Here is a 21,655-nt window from a genome sequence, read left to right on the forward strand (position 1 = left end):
GGACCAGGTTGCTCTGGACACCCAGGGATGGGGCCAGCATTAGGATGTTTGAAGACAGGATGTGAGCGAGAGCTTTTATTAGAGACAATGCCTGTAAGAGGAGCTAAGATAGGAACCTGGAGATGCCGAAAGGGCCATAGGACCACACCAAAAATCCATGGTTTTCAGAGCAGCTGCTGAAGATCTAAGAGGCCCGTGTACGCTAGCCACAGTGTGGTACACTAGGTATCCCCACCTGTGAAGTCACATGGTACCTGGTTAAGCGCTGACCAGATTCCCAGTTGTGATTGTAAATCTCCAGGAAGGATTGTAAGGGTCACCCCAAGAGAGCGTCTCCGAGTTCACAGGGAGGCCAGCAGATGGACATGAACCGATTCCCCCGGAGATGTTGTTTCTGAAACTTGGGTAAGAGATGGTATGCGAAACGAAGGCTCTAAGGTTGCCATCCGGAGCTCTTTCTAAATGGATTTCGATTCTGGATTGGACAGCTGGTGCGGTTGTGAAACGCCTTTTCTCTCGGGTGTTTAAGACTGGGAACAAGCAACCAGGGTTGTTGAGTAAGGATCTGCCATGTGCTTATCACTGCCCTGGCTGCCATGGGGACTCAGAACCAGGGGGAGGAAGGAGGGAGAAAGCTTGGGCTGTGGAGCAGCACATTGGAGAGATGAGAACTATACGCATACATGACAGACATACCAGTGAACAGGACCAGACAGGCACAGCTCTGCAATGCGGACAGACAGTATAACTTGCTCAGACAAAGGAAACAGAGTCCCGCCCTTGACCATGAAGCCAGGTAGAATCGGCCCCGAGACTCTGCCTTTCTTTACTCCTCTTGTCGGGGTTAAGCCACTTGACAGGCCCTAGAAATGACAAGAACCCAATAAGGATGGCACTGCCATCAGTGAGCTGGAATGAATGGAAATCTGAAGTGAAAATATTATTATTAGGCGGCTGAGTCGGATCATTCGCGGGGTTCTGGACACAAAGTCCCATCTGTCACCCAAGCTTCTGGGATAAGTTCATGTTTCACTCTGAGTTTCTGAGCCATTGACCTGAAAGCTATCCCCACCTCATCCTTCATTCTTTCCGGGTGTGTGTGTGTGTTTGGTGGGGAGGCGGGGGGGGGGGGGGCGTGTTTCTGTGTTTTCCCAGCCATAGATGGGTCTTATGGACACACTTACCCCCAGGCCTGGCCTCAGATGACCTTTTTAGGAAGAAGGAGGCTTGGGCTGAGTCGCCCCAATGATACACACGGCAGTCACTCTAGGGAGGTAACCCCAGCTACCCCTGCTGGAGGGCAATCAAGTGAGTAACCCTGCTGGTGTCTCGTGGTCCTGGCATGGAGCTGGCCCCTGCGGGTGCCAGGTCCCTCCGATTGGGCTCCCAACACACACCAACCCTGACCGTTCCTTTGAAGGGATGAGGGGCCTGTCCGAGAGTCTTGCAGAATGAGCTGTTGAACTTGCGGAAGGAAGGCTATGACTCAGTGGTCAGGCAACTGGAGCGGACATGAGAGTTTATGGAGAAGAAAGTTTCCTGGAGAAGTGTTGCCTGGGAATCTCTGGGAATAATAACCTGCCCCTTCCCATCATGCACTTGGCCTCCTCGACCCAGCTCCTGGGACTTGCATTGGACAGAAAGCTCCTCTACACCCAGCACAAGTCTCCTCTCTTTCACTGCGTCCTCATTGATGATAAAGCCCAACTGATCGGGCTTCTTCCTTTGCTGCCTCTTCGTCAAGGTGTGGGAGAAATGAACCTGTGGCTTTAATTGCTCAGAGAAATTGAGCGTGTCATTGAGACCCTCATAGCACCTTCACGTTGTCTCCAAGACCACTTAGTCTGTTTGGATGCACCTTTAGTATGACACGTGCGCTACTTTACTTTGTAGCAGAGTAATTTATCTACTAGACTAATTGCCTCTATTAGGTAGAGACCAAGGCTTCCAAGATAATTTGCAGTAAGATTAATTTTTGGGTTGTTCTTGCTGATGTAAGTTTATCTCCCTTTATTTCCTAAGAAGGTACCCAGGGCTTTTTAATATGGTGACTAACATCGTTATCACTGGCTTCTGTGTTACAGGGACCAAAAAGCCGATGCCACCAGACCCCAGAAGACAATCACTGAGGAGGCCGTGGTGACAGGTGACAGAAAGCCTCACCTGCACAGGTGAGAGAAAAGATTTTCAGGGATGGAGGACACCCAGGGCTGGAGATGAATAGAATCTTCTAGACAGGGTTGGGGGAAGGAGATCTCTTGGAAATGAGTGGGTTCTGCAGGTTGTGTAAGTGATAAGGCCTACCCCCTAGCTCCCAGGAGAGACCCTGAGGAGAGGGAAGGTTCTCGGTTACTGAGAGATGCTGGACATGAGCTGAGTAGCTATTTTTCGTGCCCTGGTTTGGCAGAGGACAGCAGAGCTGTCTACCTTCAGAGGACAATGAGCATGCTGACTGTAATTTATGGGGACTAGAGGTCAAGTTCCTTTCCAGAACGCTGGACTGCTTTAGACCCCGGGACTCTGATAGGACCCTAAGATGAAAAAGCAACAGCAGCCTCCCGCCAAACATGTCATGAGAGAGATTCGATTTTGCACTTGGCTCAACCAGGGAGGGTTTAGCGCAGACCGAATTGGATTTAAAACAAATAAAAAAGAATTTTGTAATGACCCTAGAAGAAAATAACAAAGCAAAAGGCCATCCCTAACATGCTCCTCTTTTCTCAGCCCTACCTTTCTGGTCACACTTCTTCTCTGGCTCATTAACGCTGCCTCAGTCTATCCCTGGGTTCTGTCTCAGCGTCCTGGACCAACTGAAGTTTGGTGATGTGTTAGGAGGACTCACTTAGACCTGCAGTGAAGGTTTATTCTACAAAGATTCATGGCAAGAGCAGCGGGAAAAGGAGACACATTGGGTGGAGGCCAAAGATGTCAGACAGAGGCGTCTGAGTTTTTCTCCCTCTGTGGCCACACGGTATATGATCCTTTTCTAGATGTTTGTAGAAGGTCTTTGCCCAGGGAAGCCCATTCCTACCTTGGGATCTGAAGCTTTTATGGAGGGGCTGGTCCCATAGGCATATACATCTATGCTAACTAGCCATGGTAAGCAAAACTCGGGACCCCAACAATGAAAGCAGATACATCACGACTCTTGCTCAGTGGTCCTGATCAGCATTCTCCTGCACCCAGGCGCACACAACATCATAATCAGTAGCATAAAGGACAACAGGAGTTGCCCAAGGGTCAGACTGGGTTCCGGGCTTCTCTAGAGAAGTCCCCCAATTAAGCTCAGTCCCCCAGGCACCCCTTTTCCCTCACATTTTGTTCTCATCTCAGAGGACAGCTTATGCCTGTAGCTTTTGGGACCTTCTTCCCACTTCCTTTCCCATTTCCTTTGATTTCGGTGTTTTAAAATTTTAGCTTTTTCCTAAAATTTCTCTTTCCTGTTCCCTCCCATAATTACTTTATTTTATTTTATTTTATTTATTTATGGAGAGCCAATAGATTGCCTCTCACTCTAGGGATTTACAACATAGATGTGGCTGCTGCCTGCAAAGGGGTGTAATATAGGGGTGCCCATGACCTTTGGAGTGGGCCAGGCACCAGCGCCAGGAAAACCTAAAAGCCAAGAAGAATACTTTAGAATTTTCCAGCCTCTCGCTCAGAAATTCCCTTTTATGTGGTGAGATCTCTTTAAAAGGGACCTCAAAAATAATTTTAAAAGTCTTGCTTGCCAACTCTGAAATCTAGTCAACGAAATGGATCCAAACTATAAAGCTTGCAAACAGAACAAGTTTCTTTTCGGGCGGTATGAAGGGAAGATAAGGCAGTGTACTTAGAGCATCAGTGTGTCACGAACTTGGCCCTATTGCATAATCCCAAGGAAAATTATTCAAAGTATGCTTACCATTCGTCCCTGAGGTTCAAGGCAAATCGAACAATCTCTGGTCCCAATTTGGCTTGTTTTTCTGGGGAGAAAAAAAGAAAAAGAAAAAAGAGAAGTAAGAACAGATAACAAAAACCTTATTAACTTCAGGAGGATATTCTGTAACTATATTTTCCTACCATCACCACCTCCCCCTTCTCTAGCCCCAAACATATTCCAACTCATTGCATTTGAATCTCGGTCTTTCTAAACCAACCACTGTAGCATTTTTATTTGAGAATACATATTTTTACTTTAGTTAACTTACACCCTCTCCTAGATGAGAATTCTTTATACAAAATCATTATAGTTTTTCCCCCCATCTAAATCCTAGACTTCCAAGACAGGAAATCACAAAGATTCCTCTTGCCCGCTGTAACCTGCTCATTGATCAGGTGCTCAGTGGAGTGGGCCTCAGTGGGCCTTCTTGCAATGAAACTGCCTTCACCATCATCAGACGGTTACAGAAAATGTATTAAAAAATTATATATATATATATATATATATATATATATATATATATATATATATATATGTATATATATAAAATTGATTTTTTACAGAGAGGAAGGGAGAAGGATAGAGAGTCAGAAACATTGATGAGAGAGAACCATCAATCAGCTGCCTCCTGCACACCCCCTACTGGGGATGTGCCCGCAACCAAGGTACATACCCTTGACCGGGATCGAACCTTGGACCCTTCAGTCCTCAGGCTGACGCTCTATCCACTGAGCCAAACCGGTTAGGGCACTTTGACTTCTTAAATCAAAACAGCCCTTTGTGATAAGTATCCCCTTTACCCCCGTTTTTATCGAATGAAAACAGGAGCCTCCGAGAGGCAAAGTAAATTGCCTCATACTTGTCAAGGAAGGAAGAAAAACAGCATCTATTAAATCCTGCTCCTTGCCAGGTAATGACTTAGAGACTTCTGCAAACAGTAGCTGCTCATTCCTTACAGCAGCTATGTCAACCCGTGTATATGTGTGTGTGTGCGAGCATGTAAGAATTTTTAAAACATGCAGCACCTGACTATTTAGTCAGGGGCATTGACCTCTCTTCCCTTAGATTGTCAAAGAAAAACATAATAACAGCCAACACAACAATAGCCGTCCGGTATGAACAAATCAAAATTATACCTGTTTTGTGTGTGGTGTGCGCGTGCGCCGTAGAATGTTAGTAATTAGGTTATGTGTGCCGTGAGATGAAAAATGTTGAAAATCACCGCCTCACAGTAAATCTAGTAAGATGGATACTTCTAGCCCCAGCTTCTTATCAAAGAATGTCAGCCACTTGCTCAAAGCCACGGGCTAGCAAACCAGAACGCTAGCTGGAAATGACAAGGGTGCCCAGAGGGGCGGTAGGGTGTGGAGGGAGGGGGTTTTCTGGAAGTGGGATGGGGGGAGGGAATCTCAGTCTGGGCTCCTCTCCTCATCGCCTAAGACTGCCTGTTGCCTGGGCCCAGGGCAGAGTCCTTGCTGAGAGCTTAACCTTCCCTCCATGGCCTACAGGCCATTTGGGGGTCATATACTCCAGCCCTTCAATATTCGTGCTTTCTGTCGATTATCTGGGTCCAACTCAACATTGTTCACCAGTGCTGAAACCGGTGTGGCTCAATGGATAGAGCATCAGCCTACGGTCCCAAGGGCCCCGGGTTCGATTCCGGTCAAGGGCATGTACCTTAGTTGCGAGCACATCCCCAGTGGGGGGTGTGCAGGAGGCAGCTGATCGATGTTTCTCTCTCATCGATGTTTCTAACTCTCTTTCCCTCTCCCTTCCTCTCTGTAAAAAATCAATAAAAACATATTTAAAAAAAGTTGTTCACCAGCTGCTCATCCTGGTATTTCCGTTACAATGCGGAGGTGCTTTATTGTACTTCCTAATGCAAAGTGTGTTTTCTCCAAAGACACACTTGTCAGGAGCCAGCAGCCTTCTCCTTCCTCGGAGCAGGGAGAGTAGCTCCAGACAGGTGGGTAGGGCAGGGAGGACAGCTTAGGAGTCTGGTTTGTCTTGCTGAGCTGAGAGGGACTAAGGTTCACGGTCACCTGGCCAGGAGCGTGTCTGGCCCTGCAGCTGGGCCTGCATTTGTGTGGTTTTGGGGGGGCAGGGGACAGTGAGCCGCAGTGGCCCAGCTCAGGATTAAGCTCTGTGAGTGCACCCCAAGACTGTGCACCCCAAGGATAGGGCTGTCCTTGGTCAGCCAACGAAGAAGACATCATTGCTCCCTGTGTTCCTTGGAGACTGTAATGTGGTTGGTTCTCCGGGAACAGACAAACCCAAGCCACCACCCAAGTGGACACGTGACTGTTACCGCGATCCTAGAGCAAGCTGTAGCAGTGGTCAGCAAACTGCGGCTCGAGAGCCACATGGGGCTCTCTGGCCCCTTGAGTGTTTAGCAAAGGCCAGCTTAGGAGTACCCTTAATTAAGTGAATCACAAGGTATCTACCTAGATAGTTTAAGTTGAAAAAATGTGGCTCTCCAAAGAAATTTCCATCGTTGTACTGTTGATATTTGGCTCTGTTGACTAATGAGTTTGCCGACCACTGAGCTATAGGAAATGCACAGGGCATATGTCTAAACCTTAAGCAGAGGTGTGGACAATAACGAAGGACTGACTGTGTGACTTGCTGAGCCATGGCGCATGCATCCTGCTGTTCTTAATCCCCTGGGGTGTTTTGAAAAACCCTTGTTCCAGCGGAAAGACCACTGAGGAGTGTTGGAGTCTGCGTTCAGGATACGGTTTTCAGACAGAGCAGACCTTGACCATGTCCCATGTTCTCTGTGTGTGTTTGTTCTTTGTCGTCTGCTGCATGTCCTATGCTTTCGGTCCACTCCTCCTGCCAGGAAGCTGGTCCAGGCCTCATCCCCACATAACAACCATCTTCTGGAGAACCTCGTAGCAGGTCTCCCCGTTTTCCAGTTCCTGTCACCATAAGTCAGGGGTGGGGAACCTTTTTCCTGCCAAGGGCTATTGGCCATATATAACATCATTCACAGGCCATGCAGAAGTATCAACTTATACATTAGCCTGCTGTACTTGGTCCAACATTTAATGACCTCGCCCCTGATGCCTTGGCAGGGACAGACCAAATGATATATCAGGCCATACATGCGGATGTTCCCCACCCCCGCCTTAGGTAATACTGCTGCACACATCCTTCCTGGAATGGATGAAGGACAAGATGATCTAGGATCTAAGCTGTCTGATATTAGGAAGCAAATTATTATTATTTTTAAAAAATATATTTTATTGATTTTTTACAGAGTGGAAAGGAGAGGGATAGAGAGTTAGAAACATCGATGAGAGAGAATCATCAATCAGCTGCCTCTTGCACACCTCCCACCGGGGATGTGCCTGCAACCCAGGTATATGCCCTTGACCGGAATCGAACCTGGGACCCTTCAGTCCTCAGGTTGACGCTCTATCCACTGAGCCAAACCGGTTTCAGCAGGAAGCAAATTATTTTGATATTTTATATAGATACTTCGGAACTTCTATAAAATTTGGGAGCCAGTGAAGACATTATAACATTGTGTTCACAGGGCTCTGAAATTTATATCCCAGCCATGCTTTGTGGCCTGAGCATCAGACCCATATATTTCCGAATATCTCCCTTGACTGTTCGCTCGCTGAGCTCAACTGTATTTAAAGAACCCACGCATAAATCTCCAACATGGCAGGTCCCGGTGCTCCATTCCTTAATCCTGTTTTCTTCCTCTGGTCTTCGATCCCCGTTAATGGTGTCACCACTCACTCTGTCCTCTGAACATCAAAATCAATCACGGGTCCTCTCTTCCTTTCATCCCATAGAATCCACGGACCGATGAGCCCTATTGATCCTGCCTCAGGCCTGTGCCTGCAATTCAGTCTTTCTCCTGTGGCTGATTTTCCGTTATGGCTTCTTCATCTTACGCCTGCATTATTTTATGAGTATCCTGACTTACTTCTCTTGACTCGTGTTCTCCCTTCTAGCTCAATCTTCACTAAGTTGCCAACATTAATTTGCTTCTGAAGAGCATTCCCGAGATCCTCATGACCTAGAAAAAATGTCTAGGAAAATGTGCTCCAAAGCACAAGGAAGGGGAGAGTACGGGGGGAGGAGGGGCAGATAAAGGAACAGCTCCTTTCTCCCCTCCTTCCTACCTGTGTATCTGCAGATGTGCTGTGTGACCATATAGATCTATGCTTTGCCCAGGATCAGACACACTATCTCACAGTGTATTAAGTCTGATGCTTATAGAAATGTGCCATTTTCTTCTAGCTCCTCTTTTTTTTTTTTAAATATATATTTTATTGATTTTTTAAATTTTTTTAATTTTTTATTTTTTACAGAGAGGAAGGGAGAGGGATAGAGAGTTAGAAGCATTGATGAGAGAGAAACATCGATCAGCTGCCTCCTGCACACCCCCTACTGGGGATGTGCCTGCAACCAAGGTACATGCCCTTGACTGGAATCGAACCTGGGACCTTTCAGTCCACAGCCCAACGGTCTATCCATTGAGCCCAACTGGTTTCAGCTCTTCTAGCTCCTCTTATGCACAAAGACACACTGAAGTTCAGACCCTTTCAACACCCTAGGTTTCCGGGAAGCAAATGCAGCAGGTACATGTGATTGAGCCATAGTGTACGTCTACAGAGGGGATCACTCGTCCCCAGCCCTTCTCCATGAGCACATGCAGAAAACAAAAGGAGGGCATCTGGGGCTTGTTTATACTGGCTCTGGGATCGACCGCCTGGGAAGTATGCACATTATTAGCCAATAATGACTAATAATCGCCTTATTACTCATATAGCATAATCACAGGACATACTCTGAGGCCCGCACACTGTTTGCTTGTTTGGCTGTGTGCACCACTATCTCATGTCTGCCCCATATAGCATCTCCCGTAGAAGAACTGTTAGCTGGCTGGACTACACTATATTTAAAGAGCAGTCGATTCTATGAATTCTTTGCTCTTAATTTGTAGTTAAGTTCCCAATGAAACCCCCTGTGTTTTATTGAATCACGTTAAATGGCAAGGACTGTTGAGTTAGAGAAAAAAAAAAAATAGTAACGTGACTGTGTGGGACTCAGACTGTGGTTTGCACTGAACCTATTAGAGAAGGAGGTGGAGATGCTTGGAATCACAGAGCAGAAGTCAGTAAGTATTTGGCGAAGGCTAGCTGTTTGCCTGGGTATTGTGGAAATCTCAAAAAAGTTATATAATACAGTTATGCCTATAAGTATTGAGAACACGGGTGATCCTTGAATAATGTGGGGCTTAGGGTTACCAATAGACCTATCTATCTATCTATCTATCTATCTATCTATCTATCTATCATCTATCTATCTATCTATCTATCATCTATCTTTCAATCTGTCTCTCTATCTGTCTATTTATGTATTGATGAGTCTTTCTACCTAGCCTTTGTAGAAACAGTATCTACATCATCTCAGATGATGGGCTTTTAGAGTGAAAGCATTCCTATCAGTGGGCACAGTTGTAACCCCATAGAACGGGGGGAAAGGGAGAACTGGATTCTAAATCCCTGGAATACAAGATGAGCAGGGAAATCATGAGGGTGATTCGAAAATGGCATTAGAGGTGGCAGAGGCCCAGAGACAGAGAAAGCAAAGAAAGAATGGCAATATCCAAGTCAGGGCCAAGGAACACCAATCGCCAGTCCCTTGAATGCACAGAGGAACCCCGGTGCCCGTGGCATGACGGTGGGGTGGGTTTGATAGAAACCTTCGACAGGTTCTAACGTAGTGGCTTGAGGAGGATGAAGGGAAAACACACCCTGCCAATATGATGCTCAGCCCAGACTCCAACCTCTTTTCCCTTTTAATTTTAAGAGAAAGTCTATTATTGAAACCAGCGGGGAAAGACTTTTTCCAGAGCATCCTAGTTGCCTGCCAGGGAACATGCTTTTTTAGTTGGTTTGTTGGTTGGTTGGTTGGTTGGTTGGTTTGCAGGGTGAAACAGTGGTGACCGTGTCTCCCAGCAATCCTGCCCCAACTTGGCTTTGACCCCAGTGACACACATTAATTATTCTCCTTCTTCTCTGGCTCCCATTGCTTCTCTCCTGTCACTCAAGCAGGAGAGGTTCCTTTTGGGGAGCACGTAGTGTCATGGGCATTTCCTTGACCTGCTGAATAAGGGAAAGCTACCCTTTCCTATTGCATGGGGCCTCTCAACCCTGCCTCCCTGGAATGATGCCATTGTCTTGGGGTAACTTCCGGGGCCATGGCGATGTGTTTCCAGGCAAGATGAGTGCATATCCCACTCTGCTTGGCGGTATCTTGTCTTTCAGCGTGGTTAGCAGTCAGCAGGGCCTCGCTGTGTGAGACTGCATTGCATCTGTTTCCCTTCGTGGCCACCCAAGGCAAGGCAATATTTCCATCCCGGGGCCCAGGCTAGCCAGCCAATGGGGGAAGTGAGAACAAGCTGAGATCTGCTGGTTGAATCATCCCGCAGCTGTCTGCACCACCTCACAGGCAGACCTGACTAGCCTCATGATGAACCATGATGTTGGAAGGAGGGGAATCTAGCTGGGTGAGTCAGTCCCAGGTGGGCTCTGCATTGGGTGCTTTCCCCTCTGGACCGCACATGGAACACTCCGTCTGGAAGTCCTTAGGAGATCATCAGCCCAGGATACCCTAAGGTCATCTTTGAAAGGTGACCTGATCCCAGAACATCATCTGACTCTCACATGACTCTCCCAAACTACACGTGTATGGTTGACACCAAAATTTAAGCAGATGCACAATCTTCTCACCATCGCGGTGTTTGGAATAGTCTCTAAACACACTCATGAGTTCCTGCCGAGCTTCACGCCAACTGTGCTCAGCTGTTGATGGCGGCCTCCAGCTAGGCCAGGGGTCTTCAAACTACGGCCCGCGGGCCACATGCGGCCCGCAGAGGAGTCTGATCCGGCCCACCAGGTTTTTTGGGCAGTGAGCGCAGCCGAGGTGTTACAGTAGGAATTAGTAGTTCATATAGTCCGGCCCTCCAGCTCTCTGAGGGATCGTGATCTGGCCCCCACTTTAAAAAGTTTGAGGACCCCTGAGCTAGGCTTTGCTTTCCCAGCTTGTTCCCACGTAAGCCAGGGTTAAAGGGCCAGCTCCTTTTCCACACCCTTGACACAACACACATCTTACTCCGAGCATCCAGAGGGGCCCCTCCATGTGGGGTCAGAGGCTACAGAGCACATGCCCACACCTGAGCTCCGGTGACTACTGTGTGTCCCATCCATCAGCTGGCACTTCCTTTCAGTAGGAGACCAGGGAATCAGCACTGTACACTAGCCCACCAGCCCTCTTGGCATTGCCCTGTGATATTGACCATCCCAGGGCTGTGGCACAAATAACTTGGCAAGCATTCCTTCGAAGTCAGCAATGACCATGAGGAAGTTGCAAAAGCGTTCAAAGCAATGCGAGCAAGCCTGCTTTGGGGCCATCTTCTCTCTCTCTCTCTCTCTCTCTCTCTCTCTCTCTCTCTCTCTCTCTCCCTCTCCCTCTCTCCTCTCTCTCTCTCTCTCTCTCTCTCTCTCTCTCTCTCTCTCTCTCTCTCTCTCTCTCTCTCTGTAATTGTTTAATACAGATTTTCAAGCTCTATGGGTTTACTTTAATAAACTCTTGAGGTGATTCTGTTGTGCCAGCCAGGTCTGTAACCACTGATCTAAAATACTTTCCTTGGTTTTAATCTGTGCAAATATATTTGAATGGGACTGCAGGTACCAACTCGAGTCTGCATTCCTCTGTTTTATTCCATCAGCTGGGTTGACCATCTATCTCTTTGTCTCATGGTTGTGAGTCAGGCACGGAGGAAAGTGCTGGTGGTATGGTCCTCCCTCCCACTCTCACAGGCTGGCCATTGGTGGACGAGGTGACCAGATATTTGAGCCTGTAAAAGCAAGCCCCCAGTCCTCACCCAGACCATGACTTATCCACAACAGAAAAGTATTGGCCGTCAATTAATTCCGAATATCGAGAATTTATTAAGGATATTGTGACACGTCCTTGGATGTTAAAGTTGTATTTGCAAAGAATTCTGAGTAGAAAAACTCTCTGCATAGTCAATACATATGGTATAGTGTTAGCTGAAAAAATGGTGCTCAACGTTGCATGCAAAATACGTTAAATGCGTAGAACAGGTGTGGAAATACAATGGAAGTAGAGCCACTAAAATATTAACTGGTTTTCTATGGGGCGGGGGGAATCTTTTATATTTTTTAATTCGTGTTTTCTGGTTTTACAACAATTTCTACAATGATTGTATTAATAGCTTTTACGTTAAAATATCCGAGGCTATTTAGCAAATTCTACATGGGTGTTATGAGGATAAAATGAGATCATAAGTGGCAGGCAGCTGAAGAACATGTGGCTGATGGCTGTTGTTCTGAACAGCGATTACCCGGCTTTAGGGGAGGCAGTAATACAATATTAATTTTGAAATGATCCAGGAATAGACTGAACCATCTCCATAGGCAAGTGCTAAGTGTACGCCAGATTATCGCATCACCCTCTTCTTCCGTCTCAAATGATGATGTCAATTTTTAGGACACCAGGGGTGGGGTGGGGAGAGGGAGGGAAGGGTACATCTCAGGCCCCTGATGCCCATCAGTCTACTTCGCATTGTCCCCGAATCGGTCCGCGGTGAGCGTGAAGGTATTGCGCCCAGTGAATGATTGTACAGCAAGGATCCCCCTCCCTCACTGGTCCATCCCTGACTTTGGCGACTGACCCTTCAGCGCCCTGGGCAGCGGGGTCCCCACCTTCCTCTGTGCCTCCCTCTGCTGGGTGTGCACCTGTGACGAGCATGGCCACTTTGGGAGATGACATTTGCCCCCGGGGCCAGGTGCTCGGCTCTTAATCTCGCTTCCTCTTCTTACATGTCTCCCGAGGGGGCATCCTTCCAGTCCCTAAATATAAACTACGGCGTCTTAAAATACATGCCCTCTGCTGCCAGGGCTTTCCGCTTTCGCCCAGGTGGCATTACCCAAATGTCTATTAATAAAGAGAAGGCCAAGTGGCCAGACATGGCTCTCCACCCTCCTTGTGAGGGGGAGGGGAGGGGGGGCCAGGGCTCAGCGTGTGCAGAGATGAGTTGCCCCTTTGCTTTGCTCTGCGAAACAGCTCATGCCACTCTGGCAGATGGCACCCTAGCCCCGAGGAACACACGTGCTTGGTTTTCGTTGTCACGATGTAGCCAGCCTTGATGATCAACTTGGCACCTCTAGAGAGAGTCCCGGAGAGACGGACCAAGCTCGTTGGGATGAGCAGGAAGAGCCCGTCAGCCTAGCCAGGCCCCAGCTCGCCTGCCATTTCTGATTTTCACCACCCATCACAGTACCAACCCTTCCTAGTATCCGCAAGATGCCAACGCCGGACGGATCCGGTGGCCAAGACAGTCTTGTGTCCTCACTCTGGCCTTGACCCACGGAACACAGGGAGTAGAACTTGATCCTCATCCTCACTCATCTCTGGCCGTCCCGTCCAAGAACCTGTAAACACACCCTGCTTACTCCAACCCTAAGAATAGCCATGCTGTATTGAGAGCTTACGAGGGGCCAGGCCCTTCCATCACGAATGACTAAGCTTCACAACACCCCTGAGAGATGCCCATTCTTCTTTTCAACAGATGCAGAGACAACACTCAGAGAGGTTGAATAACGTGTCCCGGTCACGTGTCCTGACACAGTAGAGTCTGAGTTCAAACACAGACCCACTATTCACCACCACCAGTGCACTCCCTTCAAATTCCAGTGTGCTGTTTGTAGGTAGTCGGAAGACAATTCACTAACTTCCTGTTGCCCAAGGGCAGAAGGCTGGGGTTCAAGGGTGTGCTCTGCTTGCTTGCCCCAGGCTCACGCTTAGGTGCCCTCAGTGACCCCTTCTGAAACTGAGAAGGACCCAAATGTTCCCTGAGCCACCCTGATGGGGATTAGCCTCTTGGGAACTTGGGACATCAAGCAGGCCACTTAAAAAGGGAATGGAGGCTGTGCAGTATCATTTTATACAGGAGTCTACAAAGGCTGAAGGAATTTGGTTCTAATATTAACAGCTCAAGGTGTCTCTTGCCAGGAAGGGCGACAAATGTCCTTCCCGAGCTAGCACATGGCCTTGGCGTCTAAGTTTATGGAAGGAAAAGATCCTACCAAGAGATGCAACAGCCATGGCTCATGGAAACTCTACAAGGAAGGACCACCTCCTGTAAAATGAATGATTGGTACCTGTTCAAGGAGGAGGGCAAGGTCCCTGTAGCCCAGCCCAAGCTTCCCCTCTATCTCCTTCAAGATGAACTCACTACTCCCCGGATCCAGGGGTCCTCCTACCCTGAGCATCCTTATTTCTCCACTGGATGCTCATACTCACAGATGTGCAAAGTCTGAAGACGTCAGCTCTCAGTGCACACATTGACTCCCCCTCCTGAAGATTTCGGAGTTTCAGATCCTCTCTGAAATGGCCAACACAGAGAAGAAAGAAAGTGACCCTTCATGACCCAGCAGGATGGAGTCATCATGGAGCACCATCGGGTATCCGGAGTTAGGATGTGAAATCAGGGTTATTCCGTCCATCTTCCCAGAAGGAATGCTTTCAACAGGGACATGGGGGTGGAGAAAGCCCCAGTGGGGACAGAGGTGCCACCCTCAGTCTGTGTGTGTGTCCCCCCCCCCCCCCCACTTGGGATGTGAGGAGTAAATGAAGACTGAGCATGTCGCTTCTGAAAGGCTGCCAAGGTCTGTGTCATCCGTGGCGTTCTAGCTTGTTGTTCTGTTTCATCCACATTGACGCTCCCTCCATGGGTCTTGTAAAACACGGGCTCTGTGCACACCCCCCTCTCAAGCTGGGCAGGCCAGCTCCTCGGCATTCAATCAGTCGTGACCCAAGCTGATTCTGCTTACAAATGACTTGCAATTAGCATGCAGCAACATGGGCTAAGGGTTCCAAATGGATCAGTTCAATCGCTGCCTTGTGAAGAAATTGTTTCCCATGGGTCTCATTTTTCTTTCTTTTTTTCTTTCTTTTTTTGGTCCTTTGTGTTGGGAAATTTTTTTTTTTTCTGTAAAAGATGACTCCTCTGCAAAACTATGAAATGATCTAATTAAAATACTGGGCTTATGGAAATTTAAAAAAAATTCTTCTCTGTCTGACCGTCATTATCTATCAGATTTTGAATCATGAAGCTCACCTTCTCACCCCGACATCTTCCTACCGGGAGAAGGCACGCGCCACAGGTTATTATGACCTGAATGTGTGTATACGTAGCCCAAGGATTAAAAAATATAGCCTCGGGGCCAGGGTTAGGGTCCTGAAAGTAATCACAGGGTGGAAACAATGAGCATTAAAAGATATCATATATATAAATGGTTAGGGCAAAAGTAGGTTTACAGTTATTCAAATGGGAAATAGTACAATAATTAATAATAATAATAAAATAATAAACTCTTTTGTGTACTCAGAGCTCTAAGCCTGTGTTATACAATTGCAGAATAACCATTTTCCTAAGCATGTAAGTTACAAAGCACTCCTGATATTTTCTCTCTCTCTCTCTCTCTCTCTCTCTCTCTCTCTCTCTCTCTCTCTCACACACACACACACACACACACACACACACACACACACACACGAGCCTTGTCTTAGTCTTTTGAAAAACTTGAGCACAACTCTGATGCCTCTATGTCTGGGTTGTGTTAGCAGCATCCTAGAGAGAGTAGACTGTGCCTGGCATTAGTAAAGTTCAAAGTTCATCCTGGTCTGTGCACCGTCCCCCCGGCTCCTCCCCCCCCCCCCCCCCCGTTTGTTTGGGGGAGCATCTGTTCATGCCCACCGCTCTCAAAAATGCTGAAATACCCACGTGGAGATTTCTAATACAGTATGGGCACACTCTCTGTCTTTGGGGAGTTTAATGGCTTCACCATAAACAGCAGATTCAACATTCGGGAGGCAGTGCAATGGAAGGCAGGAGTGAGTGTGGGAGAAGGCAGCTGAGCTAGACGAACTTGGAGCTGGTGAGCCTCGTGGTGGCTGAAGTGGTTGGTGGAGTCATGAGAAGGGTGAAGACGGCCCAGTAGGCTTCTGCTCACACAGACACAGCAGAAAGAATGGGTTCCAGGACTAGGTGATACCACAGATTCAATGAAAGGAGGGCAACAACAGGTACCTAAGCTCCTGTCTCCAGGTCAGATAATGTCGGGGTGCCCAGACAGGACACGGGGTTGAAGATGAGACTATGCGGACTCCTACTCTGTTCTCCAGGAGGAAGAATTCGCCTGTGTCACTGTCCATTTAAACAGGAGCATCACACCTGTTCATCCTGGGGGCAGGGGATTCCTTCGTGCAGAGCTGGCAATGAGAACCCTCGCGTCCTCAGAGGACTGCATTCTATGGCCATTCTCCACTTGTATGGCGTTGGGTTCAGACACGTCATGAAGATCTATGAAAAGCGTACAACACTGCTGCTACCATTAAATGAAGGAACGTCAAACTGAAGAGTGAGCAGCAGGGGAGAATGGAGAAATGATACATCTGCCAAGGGTTTGAGTCCATGTCGCATTGGGAAGACAAATCGAAAACATCTGACTGTGACCATCCATGGCCCAGGAGCGGGCCCGACAAGCACTGCTTCGAACCATCGCAGAATCAGAGCCGTCTGCCCCCTATGATTAGTGGTTCTATCAATGGGCCACCTATCTAACAGCTCCTAGAGGCACATGTGCACTCAGGGGGTATGAGCATGTCAACGAAGTAGGAAAGCCATCAACCTGAAGGTTCACCATTAAACATCAGCAGCCACTGCTTCCCAAACACAGCCCCCCAGAGAGTCTAACTTTTAATTCCAGCTTTTAATTGCAGGTAGTTTGCAGGTGTAATTGCTTCGTAATTGCCCGAACACACGTAGCAGCAAGGTGTGCTTCCAAGTCATTGGCCATGCGATAAATAGCCCCCTGATTCCCATCCCTCCCAGCTAGCTGTCTTGACGGGGGGCTGAACGTGTCTGACACCTTTCTCTTCAGTGTCTCCTTGGAATCACGTCTACCTGTGTTCTTTCCGAAGGGCGTTCTAACCACGCCTTAAGTCGTTTCATTGGCTCCTCTGCTCTGTAGACCTCAAGTAAACTTGACGTAAGCAAGTCTATGAAATGGTCTGTCAACATTCTGAAGCTTGTGCACTCATTTATCAGTAGTCCATTCATCAGGAGAGACCTAAGCTAAGCAGAGTGCTGAGTAGGCGATGTCTGTCTGTGTCCTTGTGACTTTAGCATGACTGGTGCTTCAAGGAGACTTTATTTGGGCTGTCTCGTTAGGGCCAGACGGAAGCAAGTCATTGAGTAAGGACTAGTCAGATGGGAACACATTAGAATTTTTCACTTCCTGTGCTGTTGAATGTGACTGATGGACTATGTGTGTTTGATGGTGAATTGTTTCTTGCCAGTGAAACCCGCTGCCTCTGGGGCATCAACATGTAGGCTTGCCCTTGAACATGAGCGGCATATGGTCTTTACAATTAGGTTAAGGCTTGAGGGAATGGAATAATGGAATGAAAAGCTCAGAGAACGGTTTTAAGTTTCTGCCTTTTGCAATCTGCAAGACAACTTACTTTTATTCATTAAATCACAGCTTCTCTATCTAGGACAGTGGTTGGCAAATTGTGGCTCATGAGCCACATGCGGCTCTTTGGCCCCTTGAGTGTGGCTCTTCCACAAAATACCACGGCCTGGGTGAGTCTATTTTGAAGAAGTGGTGTTAGAAGAAGTTTAAGTTTAAAAAATGTGGCTCTCCAAAGAAATTTCAATTGTTGTACTGTTGATATTTGGCTCTGTGGACTAATGAGTTTGCTGACCACTGATCTAGGAGATGATGGGTTTGAAAAAGACCAGTGGTTTCCATAAGATAATATTTGTGAAGTCCTGGGGTATATATATCCTACAAGGTCTGCTCCCTTCTTACCTGCCCCAGCAGGCCAGTTCTGCTTTCATCTGTCTGGCATATTGGGCCTCCGAGTTAGATTATTGTTAATTAAAAAGAAAGTGTCTTGAAATTGGGTTGGAACACCACTGGACTAGATCACATGGTAACTCTGGGTTGTTCTTACCTCCTTTGGAGCTTGAACCCACGTGCCTAAGTTTGTGAGGCCCAGAGAGCAGGTGCTGTAAGAGAGGGAGAGGAAGAAGGAGAAGAGAAAGGGAGGAAGAGGAAAAGGAGGAGGAGGAGGAGGAGGAGGAGGAGGAGGAGGAGGAGAAAGAAAAGGAGAAGAAGAAGGATGAGGAAGAGGAGGAGAAGAAGGAAGAGGAGGAGGAAAAAGAGAAGAAGAATGAGGAGGAGGAGGAGGAGAAGGAAAAGAAGAAAAGGAGGAGAAAGAGGAGGAGGAGGAAAAAGAGAAGAAGGAGGAGGAGAAGGAGAAAGAGAAGAAGAAGGAGGAGGAGGAGGAGGAGGAGGAGGAGGAGGAGGAGGAGGAGGAGGAGGAGGAGGAGAAGGAGGAAGAGAAGAAGAAGAAGGAGGAGGAGGAAGAGGAGAAGAAGAAGGAAGAGGAAAAGAAGAAGGAGGAGGAAAAGAAGAAGGAGGAGGAGGAGGAAGAAGAAGAGAGAAGAAGCTCTTGGTCTCCCTATAGTCACCCTCCAAGTACACAGATTCATCCTGGCCGGAGTGCAGCCCTACCAAGGTCAGCTTGGCTGCACTGCAGAGTCCAGGGATAGGAAGCCTAGAGCTTAGCTTGTTGGTACCCCCTTTGGCTCCCATGTGTCATGGTCAGAACCTGGAAATGGTCCCTTGGGAGCCAGGTAACCCTAGACTCATACTTGAACTCCGGTGGCAGATTAATCACCAGGTCCTATAGGAAGCAGAGAAGCCAGAAGGCCCATCCCCACCCTCTCCATACGGTAGCAGCGGGCACTGCTCACACACCATCTCTGAGAGACCGAGGCCGAGGTCAGAGACCTCTGAGAGCCCAGCATGCGACCGAGACATTTACGAAAGAGGCTGATTCCATGAGCAGACACAACTAGGTTGGACGCTGGTAGGGCTCTAGCTTAGTCCTCCTCTGACCCATCGGCGAGCCCGCAGGAAAAAAAAAACAAACACACAAAACTTATAGTTCTAGACAAAATAAGGAGCTGTGTACCGGGTGTCCATGCCCGTGTCATAGCTGAATGAAATTTGAGATGTCACTGAAGTTAGAAGTTGACAGTCTGCGGAGTATGGAGGACTCCAGTGTTGCTTGTCCTCTCCCTCCTGGACCTGCACCTCCATCTCAGAAAGGACTTGCTGTTGCTCTTTCCCAAGGTGGTTGTGCGGGGTGTATGGTATTGGCTGCCCCCCTCCCCCCTCTGCCCCCCAAACAAGGGGCAGCATTCCCCAGAGCTATCTCTTCTGCACGGAGGTCACCATGGCTCACGTACACCCACTGGCTTTGGGGGCCCTCGCTCAGCGCCTGGCCCGCAGACAGACAGCTGCTTTTCCCTTCTTACAAACAACAGCTCGGACTAGACCAGACACGACGGGTCATTCTCCTCCTTTTGGGACTTGATGTCCTGCCAGGACATGAAGAGAGGCGGCCTCCTCGCACGCGGGTATCCCCCATGCTCCCAGCCTCCCACACCCCCCAGGAACCTGTCTGCACCCACCTCGGTGCCAGCCTTCGTGTTCCTCACAGGTCGATGTGATGGTAAACACCGAGTCACAGCCAGGGGGTAAGTGCTGGAGGAAGCCATGTGGCGAGAAAATGACCTCATGGGCAGCGGCTGCCAAGGGGAGCCGTTAGACATCACAGCTGACGGGTGACACAGCAGGGAGACAGAGGCACAGCGAGCCTTTGAAGACCATCTTGGAGAAGGAGCTGCCCTCTGTGGCCCCTCAAGGCCAGGGTGTGGGGGCCCATCTATGACCCAGGAGGGAGTGCTCTCTGAGTGGTCCTGATGGGAGAGAACCTGCCTTCACAGAGGATGCTGTGCTGGCGGTGAGGGTGGGAGGGGTGGGCCACTGGAATACACATTCGGGGGTTCTTTATGTTATCTGAGATTGCCCAAAGAAATGCCCTTAAAAAGAGGAAAAGGAAGCTGAGTCGCTAGGGGAGACAGAGACAGAGAGAGAGAGAGAGAGAGAGAGAGAGAGAGAGAGAGAGAGAGAGAGAGAGAGAGAGTCAAGGAATATTACACATGGAATTTGCATCCTGACAGAGGAAGAGAAGAAAGCTTAGTGACTATATGGTGAGGACCGTATCCCATTCCGTACAGTTGCAAGACAATTGCATTATGTAGTGCTAGATGCAGTCCTACTGGGTGCATTCACACTGGGCCCATCTCACACTAGGTCCAGTTTAGCTTCTTCTCAAAGTACTAGCTAATGTAATTCGATTAGAGAAAGCGATCATAGCCTAATGGTTATGAAAAAAAGAAATATTATGCAGGAGACATAAGAATATGCTTGGGAAATCCTAGAGAGTTCATGATAAAATAACCCAATAAAATAATTCAGCAAGATAGTAGGTCGACATAAAAATGTTAATAACATTAACACATAGATGTACCCAGTAGAGAGGATAGAAGGAATGAGATAGCTGAATTTACAGTTAAGAGAAAAAGGATACAATAAAATAGTAATAAAGTGGTATCTCATTAAAAATATGTGTGCACATAAACTTGTACATGTTTGTAGCATCTTCATTCATCCGGTGCCCGTCCACTTGTTTTATAGATGAACAGATTATGGCTTATTCATACAATGGGGTGCTACTCAGCAATAACAAGGAATGAATGACTTGTGCAATAGGCACGGATGAATCTCTGAAGCATTTTGCTAAATGAAAGACGATAGACGACATGACTACTTCCTGTTTGATTACATCTCCATAAAATCCTAGTGAAGCAAAGCTAAGGTGACCTTAAGATCAGTGGACCCCAGAGGCCATGGCTCGGGGGAGGGGATTCATTGCTAATGGGCATTTAACAAAAAGGGAACTGTTTTATAACTTGATTGTAGGGGTGGTTACATTACTGTATGCATGTGCTAAAAGCTCATGGAATTATCTATCCAAAATTAGTGGTTTTTAGTATGCCTAAAGTATACCTTGAAAAAGCCGATTTTTAAAAATAATCTGACTCTTAGAGCAGCTTGCTTTCTATTTTTTTAAAAATATATTACATTGATTTTTTACAGAGAGGAAGGGGGAGGGATAGAGAGTTAGAAACATCGATGAGAGAGAAACATCGATCAGCTGCCTCTTGCACACCCCCTACTGGGAATGTGCCCACAACCAAGGTACATGCCCTTGACCAGAATCGAATCCGGGACCCTTCAGTCTGCAGGCTGATGCTCTACCCACTGAGCCAAACCGGTTTCGGCTAGCTTACTTTCTAGAAGCCCCCCAGAAAACTACCCAAGGACCCTGGAGTGATGCTAACATGGATAAGGAGTTCCTTTTTGCAAAATAGCCTTGTAGAGAGTAAGGATATACACTAGATGTTTTCAGGCAGAAAACTTGGAAGTCACCAGCTCATTTCTCCTGGACTTGCAGATTTGGAATTTCTCAGCGTCCCCAGTAAAGCTCAATTAATGGAGAAAGTAGCAAACAGCATGCAACCACCCTCCTCGCATGACCACCTACTGTTTCCTCCATTTATCTTCCTCCTCTCCGCCAGATGAACTTCTGCTGTTCATTCACTCAGCAAACATTTGCTCATGCCTGCTGTTTCACAGACTAACATGTCAAGTCCTCCATGGAGCTTTCCACAGCTTCCCTAATGAGGGTTAGTCA

At 47.8% G+C, this 21,655-nt stretch overlaps 1 protein-coding gene across 1 annotated transcript in view; it reads left to right on the forward strand.

Annotated features, from left to right (window-relative positions):
* The first annotated feature begins 2,129 nt into the window (after window positions 1-2,129).
* DUSP10 (dual specificity phosphatase 10) overlaps window positions 2,130-21,655 on the forward strand; it is a 93,851-nt gene continuing 74,325 nt past the window's right edge. Inside the window, exon 1 of the mRNA XM_084868912.1 lies at window positions 2,130-2,171. The gene's annotated coding sequence lies outside the window, so the exon portion shown is untranslated. The remainder of the gene's footprint in view (window positions 2,172-21,655) is intronic.

This window comes from Pipistrellus hanaki, assembly GCF_964339955.1.
Source record: "Pipistrellus hanaki genome assembly, chromosome: 20".
NCBI classification, from domain to species: domain Eukaryota; kingdom Metazoa; phylum Chordata; class Mammalia; order Chiroptera; family Vespertilionidae; genus Pipistrellus; species Pipistrellus hanaki.